At 33.2% G+C, this 25,956-nt stretch overlaps 1 protein-coding gene across 1 annotated transcript in view; it reads right to left on the bottom strand.

Annotated features, from left to right (window-relative positions):
• LOC106129748 (A disintegrin and metalloproteinase with thrombospondin motifs 7) overlaps positions 1-16,058 on the bottom strand; it is a 78,106-nt gene extending 62,048 nt beyond the window's left edge. The window contains exon 1 of the mRNA XM_013328412.2: positions 15,675-16,058. The gene's annotated coding sequence lies outside the window, so the exon portion shown is untranslated. The remainder of the gene's footprint in view (positions 1-15,674) is intronic.
• Positions 16,059-25,956: the final 9,898 nt, after the last annotated feature.

The following is a 25,956-nucleotide window of genomic DNA, read 5'->3' as shown; positions in this document are numbered from 1 at the left end:
TTCTTTTCTAGGCGATGGGCTAGCAACCTGTCACTATTGGAATCTCAATTCTATCATTAAGCCAAATAGCTCAACGTGGCCATTCAGTCTTTTCAAGACTGTTGGCTCTGTCTACCCCGCAAGGGATATAGACGTGACCATATGTATGTATGTATGTATTCTAAATTATACATAAAAAAATATATTTTAAATTTGTTGATAAAAAATAAATCAAACTCATAAACGTTTTAAAATTACAACATAATCGGGTAAACACCCTGACTTGCCCACATGGTTAAACATTCTATCAACGATCAAAATAAGTCACAACCAGGGTAGACACCCCTGAATTTTCCACAGGCTAAAATGTGTGAAATTATATATGAATTAGTCTTAGAAACAATTATCACTCTTCTCATCAGTCTCATAGTCATAAAATGTGCTGCACTCCTGAACTTAGCTTTTCAGACAGGAACTGTATATACAGAGACTAGATAAGATAATTGGATAGTAAAATGTGACGCGAATTTATGTATATTAGTGAAGAGTTTCTTGCTAAATTTATAAAAACAGAGATATAGTTTTCTGTTTGTGATATTTATTGGCTACGAGCGTTTTCCTTCCGTTTTCTATGTAAACAATTACTAGGACGATATTATTCATCATTGTACGATTATACTTCTCCGTTTCTATATAAAGTTCATCATACAAGATTACATAATTGATTTTCAAATACAAAAAATAATTTACTTTTTAATCCTCGAAATGACGGTTGGTAAAATCATAATTTTTTAAGTGTAATTTGTGTTTATATTTGCTATGATATTGGCATGTACTTACTGATTAACCCAATGGAAAACTGTTAGAAACTGCTTTTTGCGTTAAGTTCAGTTATTGTACTATACAGATTGTATTTTGTACAATCTATACTAATATTATAAAGCTGAAGAGTTTGTTTGTTTAAACGCGCTAATCTCAGGAACTACTGGTTCGAATTGAAAAATTCTTTTTGCGTTAAATAGACCATTTATCGAGGAAGGCTTAAGGCTATATAACATCATGCTGCAACTATAATAAGTATAATAATAAATAATGGAAAATTATTCATCCTTGAGGGCTTCAATGATGCCCAAAATAACTATTCCACGCGGACGAAGTCGCGGGCACAGTTAGTAAAATATAAATTAATATATACTGCTGTGATTTTTTTAAAGCTTAATTTAGAATGTTTTTAAATTTTTGAGCTAGTAAAAACAGTACGGATCCCATTAAATAAGAAAAATGGAAATTTTAGTACTTTTATCAGTTGGGTAACGACGCTTTCTAGCGACGCCGACGCCGCCGCGTCATTTTTGGGGTTATTAAACCTAAGATGAAAAGTTGTAAACCCTGTACAAATTTTTATTATCTACGTTAGCCGCTGAGGCATAATTAATCCTTATTAATTCATGATCTATAAAGATGGGCGTCACTACAAGCGGAACTTTACCTACGTAAGATAAGGTTCTGGATGAAACCCAAACTATATAATTATGTAGGAAGATAATATAGATCTATTAAAACATTTAAAAATATTTTTTAGAAATATACGTAGTTGATGTTGAAATTTTTTAAGCCCCAGGAGAAAATACGCTATAAATTGTTTAATATAACATTATGTGTATTATAGGAATATTTTATGCTCAAAATGAGAGATAAATTTTAATTTTTTTTTTAACCTTATTTGGGAAATTTCAATACAAAAATCAATATAAAGTCAAAACCACAAAACCTATTTAAACTGGGCGTACTTACTGATATTTAGTTCAGATGACGAATGGAAATATTTTGAAAATTTCTATGAGTGCCCCGGACAAAATGTAGTAGGTACCTATCACTATTATAGAAAACAGCATATACCGAATACGGCTTGTTGAATGACACATATCTACGAAAACTACATGATGTTTACAAACCGCTTGTAAATTAGGAGGCGTTAACAGCCTGTCCAGTGAAATATGACTCGGTTGCTCTCTGATGACAGTATCGCGTCTCCAGCCATTTACACCGAAATGCACGCCAAAGATTTCGCGGAAAATAATAAAGCCAACAAAGCTATAAACCGCCAGATTGTTAGAAAATTGATTAGAAGGAAAAGAAATGATACACATAATCACAACTTTATCCCTCTCGGGGTAGAGAGAGCCGAAAGTCTCGGCCACGATTAGCTGCGTGGCATACCTAATAATTTATGTAAAGGAAATGATGTTTGTACAAAATGTCATCAAACTAGATTGGAAAAGTATTTGTTTACTCGTAAAGTCTTAACATATCCCTCATCAATATATTTTTCCACTGACAGAGAAGGTCTTGGTTCACTATGCAATATCCTCATAAAGCAAGCATGTTAGTTTTAATTCGATAAAAACTCTCGTATTAACGCATCACTACAATTCTATCGTACGTACTGCTTTTGCTTTGTACATCTCATAGTAGGCCCCCATGTTACGAGTACATTGTGCCTTGTCTCGTCTAAAAATAAAATATTCATAAAGATCTAGTTTATTGTAATGGTATAATAGAGAATTTTTTTCATGTATCGTTCTTGTACTATGTAAAATGTACATGCAACAAGAAAACAGCCGGTGTGGGCGTAGGCTGACTTTTATCGGACTATTTACCTGCATCGGGTAATGTCCTATTGTTCGACATGTACTGATAGAAATCAAGTTTATTCAGGTTACAAATTGCATTGGATTATGTTTTTTTTCTTGGTAGATAGATGAGAACTGAATATAGAATGAGAAAGATACAGCTGAACGTGGCCTTTCAATCTTTTCCAGACTGTTAGCGCTGTCTACTCCGCAAGGGATAGATGTATGTAGATAGATAACAAGACAACTTGCTAAGTGAGTAGGTAATTACATGCAAAGGTATTATAAATTAATACAATAATAGTAATGAAATACACGTTTACCTTTAATAATGAACATTTAAGCTCTTATCTGATGATGACATGCATTAATTTCGCATGCAGGAATCAGGAAACTCATCCTTTTAAACGTGTTAATTTATATGTTCGAGATTCAGCTAATAGATACGTTTAATGAGATATTATAATGTACATTTATATCAAGTTAACCGGTTTATATGATGTAAATTAGCAAAATAATATTGTTGTACGTGTAGAGCAGTGTAGCGACATTAAAATAAGGTGTGTGAATTACTTAAATTTTTCGAATCATTTGAAAGACTAAAATGACAGAAGTGAAAAATTCGAATTAAATAGGTATTCGCGTTATTTTGAGTTTTCAATATTCTTGGAGGACATGTCTTCAAGTATCAATTTGTAGCTATTTCTTAAAGCACTATTATTTAAGTGGGCGTGCACCCACTTAAAAATAACGCAACATTGATTTCGTTGTAGATAGCAACAACGCACGATAATAGTGTTAATTAGTTTTTCATACCTTTGCATAAAACTTGAAATCGTATTTATCGTCACAGTTGCAGGGATAGATTTAGGTAAGTTAGTAATTTTTCTTAATTTAAACTTAATATACGTCAAATGTGAAACACATGGACTTAATGCCATAAGGCATCTTCAGGGCTGCACACAAAAGACACGCCTACAAATTTATTAGATAAATTAATTGGTTGAAAAGCATTATTCTTCCAAGCGTGTCGGTGGTCGAATCGGTAAGGTGCCCGGTTAAAATGCGTGTTGCGCATAAAGACACCGGTTCGAATCAAACCGCGGCCATGTGCCAATGACTTATTTCGAAATTATGTAAGTAGGTATGTACTTTGAACACTATTTTATTTTATTTTGAATACCTATTAACCGATGCTCTTACGGTGATGGAAAACATCGTGAGGAAACCTTAAAATCCAAAACGGATTAAGATTGCGGAGAACTCCTGCAAAGGTTGCGGAGGTCAGATGGGACTCGCTTCGTGTAAACACTTGACTCACCCAATGCAGGATCCATGGTCAAGGCCCCCCCGGGTTGCAACCGGGACTAAAGCCAGGAGGAAGAGGGCACGTTTTTCCTAAAATTTATTCAATCGTTTTTGTTCATAATGAAGTTAAATATAGACTATGTTTTATAAAAATTCGAGATAGGTATCAAAAAGCAACACAACAATAAAGCAGGAAAATATATCATTGCCAATTTTCGTCGGTAAATGCGTTTTCATCCAATCAATCTTTTTCTCGACTAAAATCAAAGTTTTGTATCCTTAACAATTAGGTAAATTGATATTTTGGTTTGCAATGATATTTTTTTAATTTAGTAGGTACGTTTACCCCTACTTTTAATTAATTAATTTAAAACAATAGGTAAACTTAATGCTAATACTATTATCTAACCGTCAACCTTTAGAAATTTCATCAAGTTATTAAACGGCACTTATCCAAATATTCTACAAATGGGAGCAGAAGTGTGATGTTTATTTTTCTACGAGTATAGATATTATTATAGAAACAGGTGTTTTTACTTTTCGTTACTATGCTATGATAACATTATTTTCTGCATTAAAAGTAGATATTTTCTTATATTTACATAAGTTTTTTTTTAACAAAAAGACAGATCTAGTACCCTGTAATACACGTGAGGGCAGACTTAGTATTGGATCTGTCTCCTTGTCATCTGTCACCTTCTCCATTACGCCAGAAAGCGTGAAATGAATAGGTGAGTGTATGTAGAATAATCCCAATCCCAATCACAGTAAAACCACTGGCCCTACTTATATTGATGGAGTACTGAAAGGAACATGGGTTGTTTAAAAGGTAGCACATTGTAAAGTGATATTACAATTTCAGGTACAATAATATTTTATCAATATACATGTCTTCCTCCCATAGTATAGAGAATAAGCCTTCTTTTGAAGTAGAGTGCGAAATGCGTAGGTCGTCCTAAGGAGTTATAAATCTGTTCTGATTGTCCGGAGAAAATCGTGAAACAGTGTAGAGGTGGGCAGACACAGTGAAACATCGTAGGCGGCAGATTTATACCATCTTCCGCCTAGAACTAGCTCGTATGAACTATATTAATCTTTTGGAAAAGAAAGTTGTACGTCTGTGTCCCTGTAGGTATGTATTGATGTACATATGCTTGATTTATCCTACGGAAACAGTTCACTGATTGACTGATAAAGGATGCTATACTTTAAGTTCACCTGTGGTTGCTTCAAGGGTTTCAATTAATTTTTTAAACAAATAAATAGTTTATCGTGATCCTTTATCTAGAGGTAAGTATACATTGAAAGTGTAATTGATATCACCTGATTTTGTTTTTCATTCATTCATTTCACTTTTAAAGTAACCCAGAGAAACTCACGTAGCCTTTAAACATATCACGTTAAATGTAAAAATTGGATTTCCATATGCTAAGATCCTTACAGATCTCAAATGGTTTAATATACTTTCCAAAATTTTGTCCAATAAAAGTGTAAAAATATAATAGACAGAGTACAACTTGTAAAATCCAGCCATAATAATTTTTCATATATCCTTGATATCATGAACACTACTTAATCAGGTTAAACACGTACAATTTTAAAAAGAAGTACTTTATTTTGTATTGATATGCAAAAGTGGTTTTTGACATAGAATGTTAATTTATATTATTCCGATTAACTATATATGTAGTTGACGTTAAGAATATTTATTTTTTACTTATATACTTACCTACATTACAAATTCCATTCAAATGCACGTTCGCATACCTAGATTAAAACCATTTGTAGAGTTTCAACATGTTGATGTTAAATTGAGTTTAATAAATGGTTAAATTTTACAAAACACTAATATCACGTAATATAGACAGAATATGTATGAAAAAAGCGTACACTAAATCCTTTGACTAAATTCACTGAAAACTCAGCAGTATCTACATTCAATTAGCAATGTTGCAAACCTAATAATAACGTTAAAAGTTTATGGTTGATACAAATTTGAAAAAACTTCTTTTACTATTATTTTATCATAACCATTCCTTTAGTATCAAATAGTTGAGTGACATAATTGAACATATTTTGAAACCGCATAAAGTAATAGATTTTGCGAGATGTATGAGTACAAACATACCAATAGAAAACCACTCATATAAATCAAGTCACTCACATGACGTTATCATATGTATAAAGTTACGCATTAATTTCCAAGTTTTTTATTCCGATTATTGTTTTATTATTTCCGAGTTTCCGAGTGTGAATTACTAACGGAAAAACAAATGATTAAGTACTTTATGGCGGAAAAAGGGGTTTCTTATCTTTTGTTTACTTTAAGTACGTAGAGGTAATTATGTTTACTAGTTCACATCACGATATTCGTGATACGTATAGGCTCCGATGGCTTGTCTAAAAATAAACTAGGAAGACTAATTTTGTGATATTTTTAAGGCGACTGTACTAATAGGATGCTTTACTGTAAAAGTCTTCGAACGTTCGTCTCTTCAAAGAAAGTTGTTATCAAGTTATAAATAAAAATATTGTAGGAGTTTCAACTGAAGGCTTGCCTGCTGCTACCAGTTTATCTCAATATTTTTCACATTTTTATCCCGCTTTTGTCCTTTCTTTAGACAGAACGCTATGCCTATACAGGTTTCCTCACGATATTTTCCATAACGGTTACCAGTTCATCAAGAGTATAAAAATCAGACATGTTTTGCACATTGCCAAAAATTGCATATTATTTTCTTACTCAATCATTCCAATCAATAACTTATGGGCAAAGTTGTTTGTCCAGTTTAAGTAAATACTTCTAGCAGCTTCCATTGAAATATGATGCCTGATCGAGAGAAAATAGTAGTGTGTCAATAATTGAACAGTGTAAGTGGCACGAGTTACGCTTTTACGATGGATGTCTTTTTATTTGCACGATCAATTACACATGTACAGTTAGCTGCACATTAATACACGTGTGTACATTCAGCTGCACATTAAGCTCTTCAACTTCCTCCTGGCGATAATCCCAGTTACATCGCACCTTTTGACAATAAATTGATCATGGTAAAGGCTACTTTATGAATGTGCTTGTTACTTTTAGTCGCCTTTTGCGACATCTATACGATATATATGCAGTGACACACTGAAAATATGTAGAAAATCATTACCTACCCCGTTAACTGCTAGAAAAGAGGTTCGCCGTTTACATTTTTTGTAAAAAAGCGAGTGACAGTGAAAGTAATATTTATGTGCTATGCTTCAGAAGTTTAAATGAAACAAAATTTTGCATGTTTTTGCATTCTATGTAACATTAAATTGCATTATGCAGGGAAAAAGTAATAAACTTATTTTTATTTTATTTATTTGTCTTGTTATTTTCTATTTTGTATAGCAGCGGATATCAATAAAGTCATTGAATGTTCGACAAACGACACGAATATATTATGTTGTTTTACTAAAAAGCATTTTGTCTCAATGAGTTATCTTAAATAAACAATACGGTTAACATAAACATATGATAGGTGCATAGATTACGAAGAAATGCAGGTTCATTAGTTGATAACAAGAGACGAAAGAAAATTAAAGACATGAAATTTAGACATTGAGGAAAGTTCGATAAAACCACAATATTATAAGAATGGTGTTTTTTAAATCTAATATAAATTAATCAGAACGTTTACTATTTAATTTAACGGAAATCATATCCATAAAATAAAATAATAAATTTTAACAATTCATTTGTTACTAAGTGATTCATTGGAAAGGGAACCTGTTAAAATATGAAAGAACTAGCTTTCCGCCCGCGGCTTCGCCCACGTGTAATTCGGTTATATATAGCGTTTTTTAATGATCTCGACAGGGCTTTTTCTTCCACAGGCTGAAATCTTGTTACAACTGGAATTAAAAATTAAAAATCAAAATATTTGTAGTGTGTAATATGTAGTTTCGCGTATGTCCGCTAGGGGCGCTGCTAAAATTACACGATAAATTAAAATATTTTACGCTACCTAGCTAAATGACGGTAACGAAACCATAGCGCGATCTATCTCGATGCCATCGCCATCTATCGAACATCGAGACAACTCGTGATAGTTAATAGAAAATAAAATTCGGGTGTTTTATTTATGCATACCGATTACGCCGAGATTTATGGACCGATTTACGTGATTCTTTTTTTGTTCGGTAGAGTATACTTTCAAGTTGGTCCCGTTGTTACCTAGTCAGGATCTGATGATGGTATTCCAGGGAAATCAAGGGCAAACCTCAAATTTACAGGCAATTACGTTTTTGACAATTTCATAGATCTGTTTAAGTATTTGCGTCTGATAGTCATCATCCCATGTGAATGAGCTGATGATGGAAGGTACAACTCCTCAACGGTTAGGAGTTGAAAGAAAATTCTTACGAAGTTATACGTACATGTGAGGCTATTAGGTTGACCTGATAATAAAAAGTAAATCTCATTAACGTTAAGAATTTAGGTGAAAATGGATGCGGACAAATTTCGTCTCTTCACTTGTTTCCTTTTAGCTGTTTGTATGGGTAGTGTTAACACAAAAAAGGGATTTAAAGGCGTGATGTTATTAATGTTATGCATGTATGTACATAATTATGTATGTTATTATGTATGTTAAAGAGACGACTGAAAGTTGTCATACAAAGTCTTTTTTTTTAAGGATGGGAAATCATCAATTGACCTCTCCCGCTCTGGGTGGAACGGAAGGGAGTGTCAGACTTTTACTGACTAAAACCCACCTCGTTCCTTCAGTTGCCCTTTGCGTTCCGGGGCCACGGTATCTCGTTAGAACTTTCTCGCAGCCCCGGCTCAGTTTATCCCGTTTCCCCCCCTTGGGGGTTGACATTTCAAAAATCCCTTCTTAGTGCTCACTTATGTTACTAAAGGAACCTCTGTTCAAAATCTCAGACTCCTATACCGAGCGGTTTCGGCTGTGCGTTAATAAATCAGTCACCCAATCGCACCCCCTAAATCACGATTGGAGGGTAGTTTGAAAAAACTTATAATGTCAAACATATTTACTTGCCTATGTACGTGTTCATGCCAAGTTTCAAGTTTATAAACCCAAGGAATAAGATTTTTCATAGAAACGTTTTTACCCCTTTTCCCCCCCTTGGGGGTTGAATTTCCAAAAATCCTTTCTTAGTGCTCCCCTACATATCCCAAGGAACCTACATTCCAAATTTCAGCTGTCTACGACCAGTAGTTTCGACTGTGCGTTGTCTGTCAGTCAGTCACTCAGTAACGGAAGAGTTTTATATATATAGATATAATACCAATAAATGATTATTACGTTATGTAGATCATAATTTAACCTACATTACTCAATTAATCGACAATAATTCTTTGATAATAATTATCATCTAATATTCCATCAGATTAATAATTAGATACGTGACTTAATACACGTAAGTAAAAAATAAATTGGTGCATTTATAATATATTTAGAAAACATCAGTTAATTTCCTTCCCTACAAAAAGATGGACTTTGCAATTTCATCTATGAATTTAATAGATAAAACATGGCCATTCATTACTATCGCGTGATATTAAATAAATAGCTAACTATTGCTTAATTACTACATATTTATCAGTGAAAACAATTCAGACTTATTTAACATATGTCTCAGTCTACAACATTTGATAAACTTTAACCTCAGAAAAAGTCTATCATTTAAGTACCTATACATACACACACTATCAGTATATTTCATAATTTTTGAAAGAATAAAGACTACACAGTAAAAGAGTACTATTACATCAATTTATTTTTCAAAACTGTTCAAAAGGAGTAAATTTTGAAATAATTCATAGTTACATTACTACCACTTTGTATAAACTTATCAACTAATTTTCCCCTTAACTTTAAATTTTTTTATTAAATTATGAATATATTGAAGGTTTTATTTGGCAAAAAAAAACGCACGCATAGTATCCGGGATCGCTAAGTGCACGCACTGATCCGCGATAAATAATAACAAGTGATAAGGCGATAACACAAGGACGTTGCTACTACTGAATGACCGTCATGCAAGACTGCATTGATACATCGATAATTTATCAAAAAATCTCTATCTAGGTCCTATTTCTGTACTATTCGTGTCACTTAAAAGCGATGAAATTAATACTTATTGTTCAATATTGTTACGATCTTAAAACAAGGATCGTAATATAAAAGTCTTCCGTAACTGAGGGACTGACAGACAACGCACAGCCCAAACCACTAGATCTAGATCTAGGCTTCAAATTTGGCTTGTAGGTTCCTTTTGGGGAGGATTTCCCAAAATTCCCACGGGAACGGGTATTAATGGGATTTTTTTTCGCGCTGCTGGTGTTCTCTAGTAATATACAATGTTCAGCATTCGGTCAGCTATTAGCACAACACAAAAGTTCACTTTAATTTAAATCTTTATGATTTGCTGAAGATATACATATACGAGTACTACCTCTTTGGGACAAATGCGTGATTTTAATAAAGGTGAGACATCTTAATCTGGCAGCAGAATGCAAATTTGTGCTGTAGCTAATGTAATGTTTGTTTTAACTTTTTCATCTATATGGAGCGATAAATCACTCGTTTCACAACCTTTCAGTGAGTCACTATTTGAAAAAAAAACCCCACTAGCAAAGCAGCCTCATTTACATATTATGTAATTTGTAATTGGACGGCTTTCTGTATATTTGAAATAGGTGAGCACGGCTTAGAAGCAAGCGGATAAAATATACAAACATTTCAACGCGATGCACTTTTGTTTATTTCTTCTAAACTAATTTCACGAGGCGCCACTTTGTACAGACCTACATACTCGTAACATGAATTTTTATAAAAAGGTTTCGTTTTTAAAACTTCATTATAGACTATGGGTAAGATTAAACAAGATACGTAATGCCCAGAACCATGAAAATAAGAGGAAGATTACATACCTATACCACGGAACAAATCTGACTCGACCTATTAGATCACTATCATCACTACTCACTACGTAGGTACTCGTATTAAATAGTAAACTCTCTCTTTTTTCTCTGCTGTATAATATATAATAATCTCGGAAAATTGTTAACAGATTCGGTTGTCGTTTGAAATGTTGGAAATGTTGGGTATTCTGATGAAGGTTTTTATCTATAAATGCTACCCTGTGAAGCCGGCGCCGGTCGCTAGTGTTTCATTACACCCAGCTGACAGTTTCAACCATTTCATTCTATAAAAAATGATTTCAGTTAATTTAATAAGTGCCACATAAGTAGTGATGGGATATAGTATGTACGATACGATACGCTATTTACGAGTATACTTTAAGACACTGTTCTAACAACTATAACAAACTCTGTCACTGAGATACAAAACATATAAAGTAAACAAACTTATTCCACGAAATATTCAAGTTTTCTGACCATCGGAAATTACGCGAAAATCGGGAACCGTGGTTCCGTAGCCCAGCAATAAAATTTTAACGATTGCGCTTGCGCATCGCACCGAGCGATTTCTAAAATAAACTGTCTACGATCCACGAGAGGATCGATTGAGTTACCTAGTGGATGCGGCAGTCGATTAATGTTTTATTGATATTAATACACAATGAGCATCGTTATAATCCTCATAAAACTAAGGAAGTAATACTATTAAAAAGTACTTATATACCCGTATTGATTAGAATAGCCACTGTAATATTTGCCGTTTACATTTCTAGCATATATAACAAAATAAATATACGAGTATAAGTAACCTCCATTACTTGGTAATCTGAGCACAAGGGCAACGTTGACACAAGAAATGTATTGATCAAAAAATCAAACTGGCCTATATCAGATGCCTGGATCAACTTCTGTTCATAAAACAATGTTTTCAAAAATATTCACGAGATAAAAATATACATTCGTGGCATGCGGAAAACCAGACGACACGAAACAAAATTTGTAACTCCATGTTTCATGATCTATTTTCGCGCGAATCTCCTTCAGATCGGACGCGCAAGTTCAGGGAAAATGGCGAAAAGTTTTATTGAACTCTGGAAATTAGGGCAACGTGTCACCGCTTTACGGGATTATTTGCCGAGGTGTCTTAGCTTCCTGGCGTTAATCCCGGTTACGTCTCTGGAAAATGCCCGGGTATAGCTTTTGACCATGATCCTGGATTGGTTAAGTCAGGTTTTTGCACAAAGAGCCTCCCGTCTGACCTCCGCAACCTTTCACGGGAACCTATATATTCCATAGTAGTAAAAATATGCACTAGATAAATGTGCCTATTCCCTACCCTTTTCTACTAGTTACTATGGAGTCATACTATCCTAAAATTCTGGGGACTCGGCACAGTCTATACGGAGGTGTGTCATTTACAATTTACGAACTCGGAGTATTGAGGCCGCGTCTGGCCCGTCGGGTCCACCAGATTTCGATGTAATCACGTACGACCTAAATGCGTTAACATAGTTGCGGGCCACATCACACATATGTGGTTTGGAGCACAAGAAACTTCCAAATGAACCCAATGCTTTTTAGAATACAAAGATGTTTGTCCTACTTGAACCGGGGCATGTTTGTCATCAAAGTAATATAATATCAGGTATATAATAGTATATTATATAAAAGGTATCGAAATTGATGTCTCATGTCATTTGGTTTTCTTTGAGTATATACATTACCAAATACATAACATTCATGTCTATGTGCGACAAAAATTTCGTTTAGCAATGTATAAATGATACGCGTGCGAAGCCGGGGCGGATCGCTAGTTTAATTCAAAAAAGTAAATTAAGATTAAGACAGATCGTTTGCTATCAGTTCATTAAATACTGGTTATTTACTGAACTTAAAAATAATTATGACTTCGTGTGGACTGTGTAATTTAAAAAAAATATTACTTATATTCACTTTCTGGTTTACTTCACGCCAAATTCAATTCACACCAAAAATGTTCGACGGAAATGACGCGTTTTTTTAAATAATCAATTCCAATGCTAATTTCACTGGTGCGATTAATTTATTATGTATTCTGCACGTGCATGCTACTTATTTGTGGGAAGATGTACTACCGCTTTGCCAACTACTGTGTAAGAAAAAAATTTGACATTTTTTATTTAGCTTGAGAAAATTCTGGAGAAAATTTATTCAGTGGTAGATTGAGAAGACATTTTTTTATTGTAAAAAATTAAATAAAACTGACACTAATATTATGATATTCCTGATGGGAAGCAACTTGGAATGACCTTGAAAAATAAATAAAATTAGGCATTTCTTACCTTAATAAAGTAACCAGCATCTTATCAATCAAATAACCAAAACCCGTCACAATATATTCCAGTCAGTCGATATGGTACAACTCGATATAAAAATGAACAATTCAAGTGGCCGATACCTCAAAGATCATGGCATGATTTATGTCGTAAATATCTAACAATAGGACCTTCCACCTTGACGATATGGTGTAGTGTAATGCGGCCGCCGCAAGTTCAAGGGCGCCGTTCAACGACCGACTTATCATTACCATTCAATGAGAGACAATCATTACTGACGCTGTTCTCTGTTCTAATACTAGTTAGTGATCATTGTTCTACATTGAACAGAAGAAACAGTTTATACAAATGCAGTTTAGTTATTCTAAACTTATACTGTGTTTCGTCATTGTTCAAAAGTAGTGGTCATTGTGATTTATCTAGATTATTATTATCTTTAATTGAAACTTTGATATTAACTGACATGTATGCTTTCGTATTTAATAAATGAAAATGTGAAAACATTGAAGATATGAAAATTTCTAATACTCGTAGACAGTGAAAAAATAAATAGAAAGTGTGTTAAGAAAGAACAAAATCACCATCTTAAATTTAACCGTGGAATTTCGAAAACGTTAAAGAACTACAAACTGAAAAACAATGAAGATATAAAAATAATAGTATAGAAAGCATCGACGATGGGTGTATATTTAGAAAGCATTTGTATTTTACTGATATTGAATTACGTTACGACCGTCGGATAGTCAGGGCCACGTTTCTGTGTTCATCTTGAGTTCATGGTGAGGGCTACTTTTATTGCCACAGTCCATTTTACCATTTCATTGACGTAATCCACTTGCAAGCTGCCTGCCCAATGCTGATAAGCAAATTTAAAATCAGGCGATACTAATTTGATAACGTCTGCTGAATAACTGTTGACGTGCAGAATAACATGTTACAAATATTTTGTTTTAGTAGGTCATATATTTTTACACTATATCGGCAAAGGTAATCGTTTAGTTCATTAAGAAGCTAAACACGATTTTCGTAAGAACAAAGACGATAATTAAATTACCAGCAGGAGGTTGTAGGAAGTTTTGCGAGTGACTATTAACCCTCGACCTGAGATGGAAGATTGCTGGACACTTCTCACGAGTTTATTGCGAAAATTAACAACGACAATTTAATTGATGAAAACTACTCTTAGAGGTGTTTCGAGGCCAACATACGTAACACTTCTAAATGAGATAATATACGACACATTAATAAGGCTTCTGACTGATCGAGGCTATCAAATAAATAAAATTTTCAGGCAGTTTAAACTTCAGTTTGTATTAAACAAAAATAATACATGAAAGTCTAACAAAAAAGTTGCATACCTGATTTGTAACCTGAAAGTTGTAGGTGCATATGAAAGGCTTTTTGTTCTTTACAAAAATATGGAGTGGTCCAGTGGTCCTATCCCACATGCCAGAAATCACTTTGCTTAGATAATGAGAGAATGCATGACTTTCTGATAATAATGAAAATGGAGCAACACAAATTCAATTAGATATGTGAATCACCGTTTACTGAGGCAAATATGTAAATTAAACTAATCGACAATTAATTATGATAATATAACTGGTATAAATTTTCTCTCGAATCTCAAACTTTTCACGAAGTAAATATACGTGATAAATAGGTGACCCATTTGCAAAATTTGTAAACTGCAATAGCAAAAGTAATTTACAAGTATCGACTACAAGGCCTCTTGTGCCTAATAACTAAGAATGGTTTCTGCTAACCAATGACAATGGCAAAAATTAACACCTCTCAAATACGGTCATTCACCTGTGAAATTTCGTTAAGACAAATACGAATGAAAAGAATATTTTTACAGTTGTCGCATAATAAAAAAGAATAACGTAAGTAACGCTATATTATAATATTTTGGAACACTTACAAGAATTTATCTTAAAATTATTAATTTCATAGAATTTTTAATAAGAAAGAAAGAATTTTAAGTATATTATCTACCAAGAATTTCATTGATTATTAACGACAAAGACGAGTCTATCAAATGCCAAAGTTCAGAAATGTCACCTGAGCTACACGCATTTATAATTATTTCCATCAAGTTCATAATTTATTTCATTTAACTATAAATAAAGCTCTATCTTGTGACTCAATCTCGATCGAAATTTGTTGGATCGATTTAAATATAAAGAGGAAAAATAATTTCATTCTAACTACTTCGCCGTAAAATGTTCCGGAAATAAAATTGATCTTTACTTAATAGTTAAAAAAATTAAAGCTTAAACTAAATATAAAAACAACCTTTTGTTAATCTACTTATTACTCAAGTAGTACTTAAGTAAAATTTAAACCTTTCGAAATTTCACCAAAGTCAGTCTGTCAAAAACATTACCCAAAAAGATAGTTATTTCACTTCAACTTTCAACATCACAAAAAAAAATATAGGTAGATAATCTTTTGAGTTAAAATAATTTTTGAACTTTAAAATACCATATAACACGTAACATAAAAAATGCTACTTACCTAACTTAAAAGTCCATTTAGGATTGGCGCGTGCCAGTCTTGCAGCTTCTGCAGATTAGACGTAGACGGTATTTGCCGGTGAAAGTAAAATTTTTCGCGAAGCCGGCAGCCGGCAATTTATTCACTATAGTGAAAAACGTGGAGTCGCGACACCGGGTATAGTTCGCGCCAACTATGAATAACACGTGTTCGAAAATGAAAAATTTAATTCTTCCGATTTTGACTGAAATATTAAAAACAAGAATATTGTCGATCGTCTGATTTTTTTAATAAAAGTGTTCGAGATGTAAATCGTATCGACAGCGGCGTGGATCGTGGAGTAGAGCCGATCGGTGATCGGAGCGCGCGTCGCTCGGCGCGGCTTGTGAACTACTGATGCCTGCGTTTCGGTTTCTGCGTCAGCGCACCCGGTTACAGAGTTATTTATTCAATTTTAAATAAGTATTGAAAACTTGAGGAAGCTTTTCAGCTTGATTCTGCGCTTTCATTTCTGCAACAGCACTAGTAAAATATTCAATTCATTTTGTATTGTTTTTTTAAATGTTTATTGCTAGGTCTTCAATAAAATTATAATAAGCACCTATTAAGAATTGAAAAGAACCTAAAGTCTATATTTTTCCTTGGTTTTCGTTGACGTAGACTGAAAAATAAAGTTTAGATTCATTAAGCAACGAACTTAAAAATTTTACTAGCTATCACTCTTGCGAACTCTTCAAGTCAAAGACTGGATATTGTAACGTCAAAAGTACACGAAGATTACAGAAATATACATTGAATTATAATACCTACTTTGAATGAGTTCAATATAGTTTGATTTAATAGAATTTTGTGATTATCGCCGGCCGAACGATGACCCGTAGAGTATCAGAAGTGCGACCTGTTATCAATAAAGTTATAAGTGTAGTAACGGATATGAGCCTTTTATTATACCTAGATTTCAACTTAATTACTTTAATATTAATCATGTAACATCGTGTTTTAACTCATTAAAGTTTCATTACTACAATTAATTCTCTTGATTTCTTATTTATATGAATATTTTGAAAGGTACATACATATATTGTTCATGGTTAAACAAACGAATTAGTTTAAGGGATCGGCCTTTTTTATGATAGCCAGTAAGTAATTCATTAAAGTTATGAACCTAATAACTGAGAACAAAGTTTTCAAAAAATAAAAGATGGTACGAGTACAAGATGATACAAGTAGGTAGGAAGTAGACAGATCCAATAGTCACAATGCTTGACAACTAATGAAAGAATAATAATAGAATTTAGAGAAAGACAATCATGGGATAATCCTCTTTTCAAACCAAAATAAAGATACAACGTTTCAACGTATAATAGGTATCGGCCACCGTGAGAATTTTCTGTCAGGCGGTGTAGGAATATAGAGCCGCCGTCTAGTTAAGTTCACCATTTTTTCAAAAGTTATTGCACATTATGAGTTGTTCTTGTAGCCAGCTGCATTTCTAGCGTATATGGCAAGTAGCAATAGAGCAGACCTTACCATACTTATCAATTGCAGCTATTCAATTTTAACATTCTATTCGAGGTCTTGTTCTAGAATATCTAATATTGTGATATTGTATGCCATTACATGCCGAATGACTAAATAGAAATATAAATTAGTAAATATTTTACTCTCACTTCGAAGAGAATTTTCAATTTTGGGCTTACGTATAAATAAAATAAAATACTAAATGAACAGCTTAAGGCAGTTCAGTATTTACTTATTTGATTGTTTTACTATTGTGAAATGAGTTTTCGAAATTATTTATGCAAGTAGTTATCTATAAAACACTGTTTGAGAACAAAAATGAACTGTGTAGTAAATGTAAAATATGCATATCTTTATGGCCAAAAAATGGTTAAAAGTTCGAATATCATTACTGAACCAAAGTTTGAACATTTTCCTATTAAATTGCAACGTTCCTATGACACCACAATATATAGAGTATCACAGTCACACCAACAATTACATATTCAGCGTGACTATTAAACAAATTAGTCCCATAAACCAATTATGAAACAACGGGTAGCTGGTACCAACCATGAATTGACGATGCTATTAACTGGAAGGCCGTCCGCAGACGGTGATGTCAGCGATCACCATCTGATTTATCGACACCACTTGCCAGGATTAGGGCTACGCAACCACTGGATATAACGAATGAGATGCGCGTGAACAACTGTTGTGAAATTGAGATCAATTTGAAGGATTTAGAGACTGATCTAGGGTCCGACAGGAAGTTCGGTTTCATTTACGATAGTTCATATGAAGATGACCAGATATACTTAGTTGACCAACAGACTTCGTTTTGATTGATACTGGTATGGTAAAAGTAATGATAAATTAAACAGCAGAAAATAAGGTTCTTGATTTATAACTAACCATAACCATGCATATCATAATATAGATGTATGAAATTCCCATTAGTTCTCGTATGCTCAAAGAACGTATCAACATGTCCCACGATTCTCTATGAATTACGTTTAAATTTTGTGACTTTAGTCAAACCCTAAATTACAAGAAACACTACATATAACATATGGACCCTTAATAAATACGCTGATTCTTGTTGCATAGCATTTTCAAAGAAATCCATTTTCGATCCATCAATCAAGAGAGTTGTTGTATATCCAACAATAGTGGTTATTGTTTATTTACGAAATTATCCATCACTCTTGACGATCGATGGAGTTTAGGTAAGTCCCTGTCAATATATTGAAGGTCCTCGATCGGTTGTCGCACACTTTTTAACCCAGTTAGTTCGAGCAGATTACAAATGGTATATAACAGGCCATTTATACGTAGGAAAAACAAAATCTGATTCAATATAATCTCATACAGAGGAATAGAATCTCTTACGATCAGATAATTCGTATTTTGCATGCCAGCTCCTCATCAATTAAAATATATTACAGTCCAATATCATCATCAAACGTATATGTCGCAATGTAATAAGTTTGTTTTTACTTTTTTCTCTCTATTTTTCCGCAAAGATATCTAATATGTAACATATGTATCAAGCGAGACAATTAAATTGTTTGAAGCACATTCGCCAGGGCAGAATTCCAAAACACATATTCTTATTCTGATACGACATGAAGGAGATGAAAACGGGAGAGTAATTTTATTGTAAACCCAGTTTTGATTTAACTGCTGGCTTTTTCCTTAGTCTACATCATAAAGGAAAACTATCCGATTTAAATTCAAATTTCTATACTCTAACAACATCTCGTTTAGCTTCATATCATTGGTTTGATTATTATAAGAAACTGTTCTAGGCTAGCTATGTCATTATGTGACACTGAACCCACAGAATATAAACCCATGTAATAGAATAGCTGACACTGCAATCCAAATTTCGACACTAAACTGGAGAAGAGTACAATCTTCTTCTGAATAGGATTTTGCATTTAAAAATTCCCATCAATCGCACCCCACAGACTTACCGACATAAAAACCTTAGCTGAAATTTTACACAAGCGTAGATGAGAGCGAAATTTCATAGTAAAAACTTGTCGAGTGGGTTTAAATCCTGCGCATGTTTTTAGTCTAAACCACTCCATGACCTCAGATATTTATTGAACTAATTCTACTAGGTATATCTACTTCATAAGATAAATATTTCATGTGTGGTCTAATAAAGTCGTCAACGAGTTGTCTGCCCCCATCATTCATTAGGTCTGTCCGTGTATCTACAGGCTGTCACGCGAGTGATTTAAGCAGTAGACCATTAAATCGGTGAGTATATTTCATCTGAATGAATACCTTCTAATCCCTATGAACTGACCAGTTCCACACGTGATTAAGATTTAAAACCATAGAACAATGAGCGCATTTAAATTAATTTGATGTTATTAAATAAGTATATGCAAGCTCTAAATACTTATTTGACTGCTTGTCTGAAAATGAACTTCATATAATAAAGTATTAATAAGTTCGTATCCCATAACAGAAGTCTTGTTGAACTTTCTTTGGTCTTTTTGAGCTAGTCACAGGGGCTAACTTAATCTATGTGATAAAGTAAGTATATATTTAGTATGGATTCGGCAGATGCTAAGAAAAATATTGCCTATATTTTTAAAAATATTACCTTTATACTTGTAATACAAATTATTGTTAAAAGAAATTTTTATTGCATTACTTTAGAACTTAATATTACTTAAATACTCCTATTTGAAAAAGAAAGATATTATGTTAATAGTTATGCTTGAAATCAAAATGCCAACCATTTGCCGTATCTAAAACTGCTTATATAATACAAACATAATAATTTACCACTCATTGCAACGCTTCAACCTAATGTATGAATATGAATAACAGCAATGAATGTCCACTGAATTGAATGTCTCTAACAAAATCACAGATTAATAAAGATAATGGAAAGTAGCTGTACACTGTACATACAATTATTTTATTAAGTAGCTAGTATCCACGTATGTATTCAATATCAAAAAATAATCAAAAACATGCCTAATGTTATTTCAGCGCAAACCCGTCCGTTATTAAATAATTATCTTGCATGTAAAATGCACATTTACGTTTATATTGTCTAACTAAGTTAAAAAACTTAAGATATTAATTGTTTGCTGCATCTACCTCTTTATCTGATCTCAGGCCGCCTCTGAATCAGTGGGCACCTTGAATATAAAACACCACCGTCCAAAAAGCTGTCATAATAATCCGTCAAGCAGCGGTCAGAACCACTTCAAACAAACTGTCCAACTTCAATGAAATCACAAAAATATCTCCCGCAATACGTTTACAATACAATAGTTTATTTTGCGCGTATTCCTTTCACAATACATTCCTATTAAAAAATTTTGGTAAAGGGTATTTATATGACAAAATAATAAAGCATGTAACCATATTAAATACAGTTCCATGATTATGATTTTGAGAAATGGTTAAAAGTAATCGTCATATATGGAAAAAATAGGGTAAAATAATACCTGACCCATAACTTTTAGGACTACTGCAATAAATATTTTATTATTATCTTCGGCTTTTAATAAAACTGATTCGCTTTATTACGTAAGTGGGGGTTAACAACTGAATATCGAAAAGCGAAAATCCCATTATTTTTCATTTCAACTAATTGTTTGTGACCGTTGTAGATGTTAAATGATGCTGAATGTCTCTTGTTATTATACAAAACACTTCCTTCTTATAATACCCATGTCTGAGTTTCATGACCTCGTCTTAATTGTGTGTTAAAGCTGAGAATGAAAACGTTTTGACATTATAAATCTTGTGTCTTGGCCCGAATAAACAGCTGATATTATGTTCACGATATTAGAATTCCCATTTCTAAAACAAGATCCTCTGTAGAATCTTTGATCACAGCCATATTTATATTGTCAATTATTCTGTTGGTTATTAAAAGAGTAGAGTTTACGTGCGAACTAGGACATTTTGTATAGAATCCAACTGATTTGAATATATGAATAACGAATCTTAGAAAATATTCTGACGAATAAAATATTTGAGAAGCTTAAAATATCATAAAAATCAATTTTCGAAATTATTTAAATATATACAACATCAACATTTCCCTCTTCTTACCTATATACGGAAGTTATATAAATCAAAATTACCTTAGTATTAATAGATGGAATTCAACAATTTTATACACGCGAGCACAGCCGCGGGCTACAGTTATGCTACCCTATTTTACAGTTAAAGTGCCTGAAATAACTGGTAATAGCTCTGCTAATTCCGTACTACCACTTTCATCTCAACTGTCTGCGTTACTGCGACTATAACTATCCTCATATTATTATGAAGCACAATGTCCAACATTTTTACTTAATTTTTGAAAAAAAAAATTTAATTTGTAAAAGAAAAATACAATCAAAGATATCATTAATTTATAATAACGATCGATATTCATACTATACCTTCATTGTTTGTGTATTAAATAGATATATTTGAGTAAAGATTTTGATTTGTAAGAAAACCTTAAGATTAGAGAACATCCCAAAACGTAAATATTATTCTGGGGAGAAGATACGAAAGAAATACTTACTTACTGCAAAGTTCAGCTACGCACACTCTGTATTACTGATTAGTAAATTTTATAAAATCGTAAATTCTTATAAGTAAACATTTTGATTTCAGTAGGTCTATTTTGTTCTTTAAAATTAAGTAAATCAATCTCCAATATCATATTTGTTACCATTTCAGCTATCAATTAATAGCTTAATTAGCAGAATTAATAATATGAATGTAAAATATAAAAATGAGTCACGAGCGATGTATTTTTATAATAGAGTATCGAAATTAGTGAAAGTATTTCCGCTTGTAAACTTACCGCCTCGTAAGAAAAACATTGCATTGAAAAACTGTAAATAGTATTATTAAAAATAGAAAAAAATATAACATTGAGAATGTATGTAGTAAGTAGTTGTCACACGAATTCTCCGTTGATTTTAGATGCCTAATCTGTGTCCGGCGTTTTGCCAAATTGTATGATTTACAATAGGCCGGGTGGCGAGACACGTCCGGCATATAAAATAAAAAAGAGCACAGAAAAATCTCTTGAAGTAGAAATAGGAAACAACAAAATTTACTTTTTTAATTTAATTTATTTGCATTGCCAACAGTAGTCACAACATAATAAATAAAAAAAAAATTCATAACTTAATTACTACTTAGTAATTTATCATTGGCTGTTTTCCATGCTATCGGTTTATAGGTTGCTATGTATAAAAAAAATACTTTAATAAAAAAGTTCAATACTTAAACCTAACTATACAGACCTACCTTAATATACATTATATTATTTTTATCTCAAAAATTGTGTGACAATTTGAATTTCGTAATATATTAAGATTTTTTTAATAACATAAGATAGAAAAATCTAGGTCAAACCTTCGTGATTACTTACAGTTTTTGTAAATAGAAAACTGAAATTATAAAGACGTAAACTTTTAACTTTGATTTGGTTATTACTAGGACAAATTTTTAAGTATTTTCGAAGATTAGCTTCGAAAATACTTAAAACTTCACCGTGGAAAAGGTGCAATAAGGAATGTTTTACGCAATGGTTTTTTTTCTTTTCTACAGTGTCATTATTTTGTATCCGGCGCCAGCAGCAGTCGGCTGCCGCAATGACGGTGTTTTTTAAACTGTGTCAAACGTTTTTATTTGACGGGCTAATCTAAAAGAACTAGAAAAGAGCAATCCGCTATCGAGTTAATGGGGCATAATTCAAGAAAAAAGTACCTTTTACAGGTACTCAAAGAGTCAATTTGTGTCGTCACATTGTTTGCTTTGTTTGAGAAAAACTCAAGCCAAATAACATCGTTAAAATAATAGGAAATTTAAAAGTACTGGTTCGCAGTTCGAATTTACTTCGGAAATTAGCAATAGCAACCTCCATATTTTTAAACTTATTACTATTAATAAGCAGTGATTTTAAATTAATTAAGGCGTCATTTCATTTCTTGGAAATATCAGAAACATCGGTGACACTCCTTATTCCATCACCGTCCTCCGTCTAAAACCACTATGACTATCCCTTAACTAAACCTTATCAATTCGAATCTGTAATTTTAAAAAAAATATGTTGCACCCATCATATGAACTCGTCCTTAGAATGCATTTGATATTAGATGCGCAGACGGCGCCTATCAATTTCACCAATGAAACAGATTGATGGCACGCGATCTATGTATGACCTCATCGTGTCATGCTAACGCTGTCTGTCAATAAAATTACATTATTTAATGGTTTATTTATAAATACTCCGATCTATTTGTAGACAATCAAGGGAAGAGCTACAAACTTGGGATTCTTCTTTTAGACGAACTGCAGACTGTTACAGGCTTCCCCTGGAGAGTGTGAATGGCATTATTCGAGCTTACCTACTTGTACCACATTAGGTACCGTCTTGCTTACGTCACCAGGTAATAAAGGTATTCGTATATAAGGTAGGTCAAACGGAAATAAACGCAACCAATCCATTTACAATAAAAAAATCGTATATTCATTGTAAATCGCATTGGCCTGTTAATTACATGTATTCTTAAACAAATTATTAAATTAAAAGCTATTAGGTCCCATGGGTCCAAAATCTACCCTCAACAGGTCAAATATGAGTTATTTGTAAGAGATATTTGTACGAGATTTGCCGTGTGGTACAATAGAAAAAAGAATAGGACCGCTACATTTCACTCCCATGGATGTCGTAAAAGGCGACTAAGGGGTAGGCTTATAAACTTGGGATTCTTCTTTTAGGCGATGGGCTAGCAACCTGTCACTATTTGAATCTCAATTCTATCTTAAAGCTAAATAGCTGAACGTGGCCTATCAGTCTTTTCAAGACTGTTGGCTCTGTCTACCCCGCATGGGATATAGACGTGATTATATGTATGTTGTAAGAGATACATACACTGCCGTTGCACCGACTTTGCCCAGGTTACCTAGATGTGTGAGGGCAGCAGAGTTGTGGGATAAATAATGTAAATATTGCAATAAGGTGTAAACTGTTCACAACCGTTTATCCCCATCATGTCATCATCATCACAAAATGCTCCTAAACGAAAAGCTTAACCAATTTTTGAATAGTTACGGTAACTAAAAATTTCGCTTAGACTACTCATTAATTAATTCTCAATTTTAATCTATCAAAATCTGTTGCCAGCTGCTAAAAATAAATGAATTTCATATATAGGTTAAATTAGTTTTCCCACCCGTCAGTGTCATGGTGTCCCACCGACCCGTTTCCACCAGACGCACCATCGGCCATTCACCTAATGATTTCATCGTCCCAGAATAAAAATCACTCGTTTAGACCAATTGACTGTGTTTATAGACCGCTTTCTCAGGCGCACTGGATGCCCTACTTTATCTAGGTAACGTTTTTCCATCCTTTCGCGTTAAGGTACATGGTCTGTCTATTTACATATTTAATGATAACTTAAATATTTCATTAATATATATGTATTCATTTCCTGGTAGTTATTCTTTTTTAAATATATGTTCTTATTTTATACGGGCCTTAAATATGTAAAACAGAAAGTGACTTCGCTAACTAATCACGACGTCTCAGAATCAGAAAAACCCTGGAGAACGTAGGATTGTCACCTAACTAAACCCAACTTAAATAAATTCCATGCTTTTGAAGAAATTGGACAATCCACTATTCATCTGGACCATACTTACACCCCAGATAAATTACACAATTTTTTCTACCTATTCATTACCGTGTGGTTCCCGGCACCATTACAAAAAAGAATAGGACCACTCCATCTCTTTCCCATGGATGTCGTAAAAGGCGACTAAGGGATAGGTTTATAAACTTAGGATTCCTCTTTTAGGCTAGCAACCTGTCACTATTTGAATCTCAGTTCTATCATTAAGCCAAATAGCTGAACGTGGCCATTCAGTCTTTTCAAGACTGTTGGCTCTGTCTACCCCGCAAGGGATATAGACGTGACCATATGTATGTATGTATTCTTTATCGATGTCTCATAGAAAACCTGCTCAAGCAAAACCAAAACGCCTTCATTAACATTGCAGACAAAACCTCCCAGACAAGACTTTTACGAAATTTCACTATGGTATATGATGCTAAACATGATAATCTTGGTAATTGCTGAAATTAGCAAGACACCAGTGATATCATGAGGCTCGCACTTTATAAAAACTACTCGTATGGATGCCTTGCTGTCTGCCAGGCGAAGAAAGAACAATTAGGAATTCTAATTAGAGGAGGTTCGGTTAACGAAAACTTGTTAATTTTATGCTGTGAGGAACAGTAATAGCGCGCAATGTGTGCCTCGTTCTTGGAGCTCAGTTGAAATTTTTATAACTAGAATGTGCCAATACATTATTATCGTCATAGTTATGAACGTATTACTCTTCATCGTTCTCTTTACATATAGCTTTCGAATTTATTTATTTGGTATGGGTACCTATTGTATGAGTCATGTTGTATAAGTATAAGCAAAAACAAAATTGTTACTTTAATTCGAAAAATAAAAATACATTCATAACTTAGCACTTACTCATATATTTTTAATTAATATTTTAAATGCGGGAATGTTGGAAAAATATGCCTTTCCTATTCAGTAATATTGAACTGCCTTTTGTTTCAAAAACATAGGTCAGAAAAGTTGACTCAGCTGAATTTCCCAGTCACAGTGTACCTACCTAAAATATTAAGATTGGCATAACAACATTATGATTGACGTTGGGTTATTTTTTTTTAATATTGCCATTGTGCGTACCATATTCTTGTTAAATAGATAGGTAGGTAGGTAGGATA

The sequence above is a fragment of the Amyelois transitella genome, chromosome 16, assembly GCF_032362555.1.
Source record: "Amyelois transitella isolate CPQ chromosome 16, ilAmyTran1.1, whole genome shotgun sequence".
Lineage (NCBI taxonomy): Eukaryota > Metazoa > Arthropoda > Insecta > Lepidoptera > Pyralidae > Amyelois > Amyelois transitella.
Note: the sequence above shows the minus strand (reverse complement) of the source record. Positions and strands in the feature narration are given on the sequence as shown.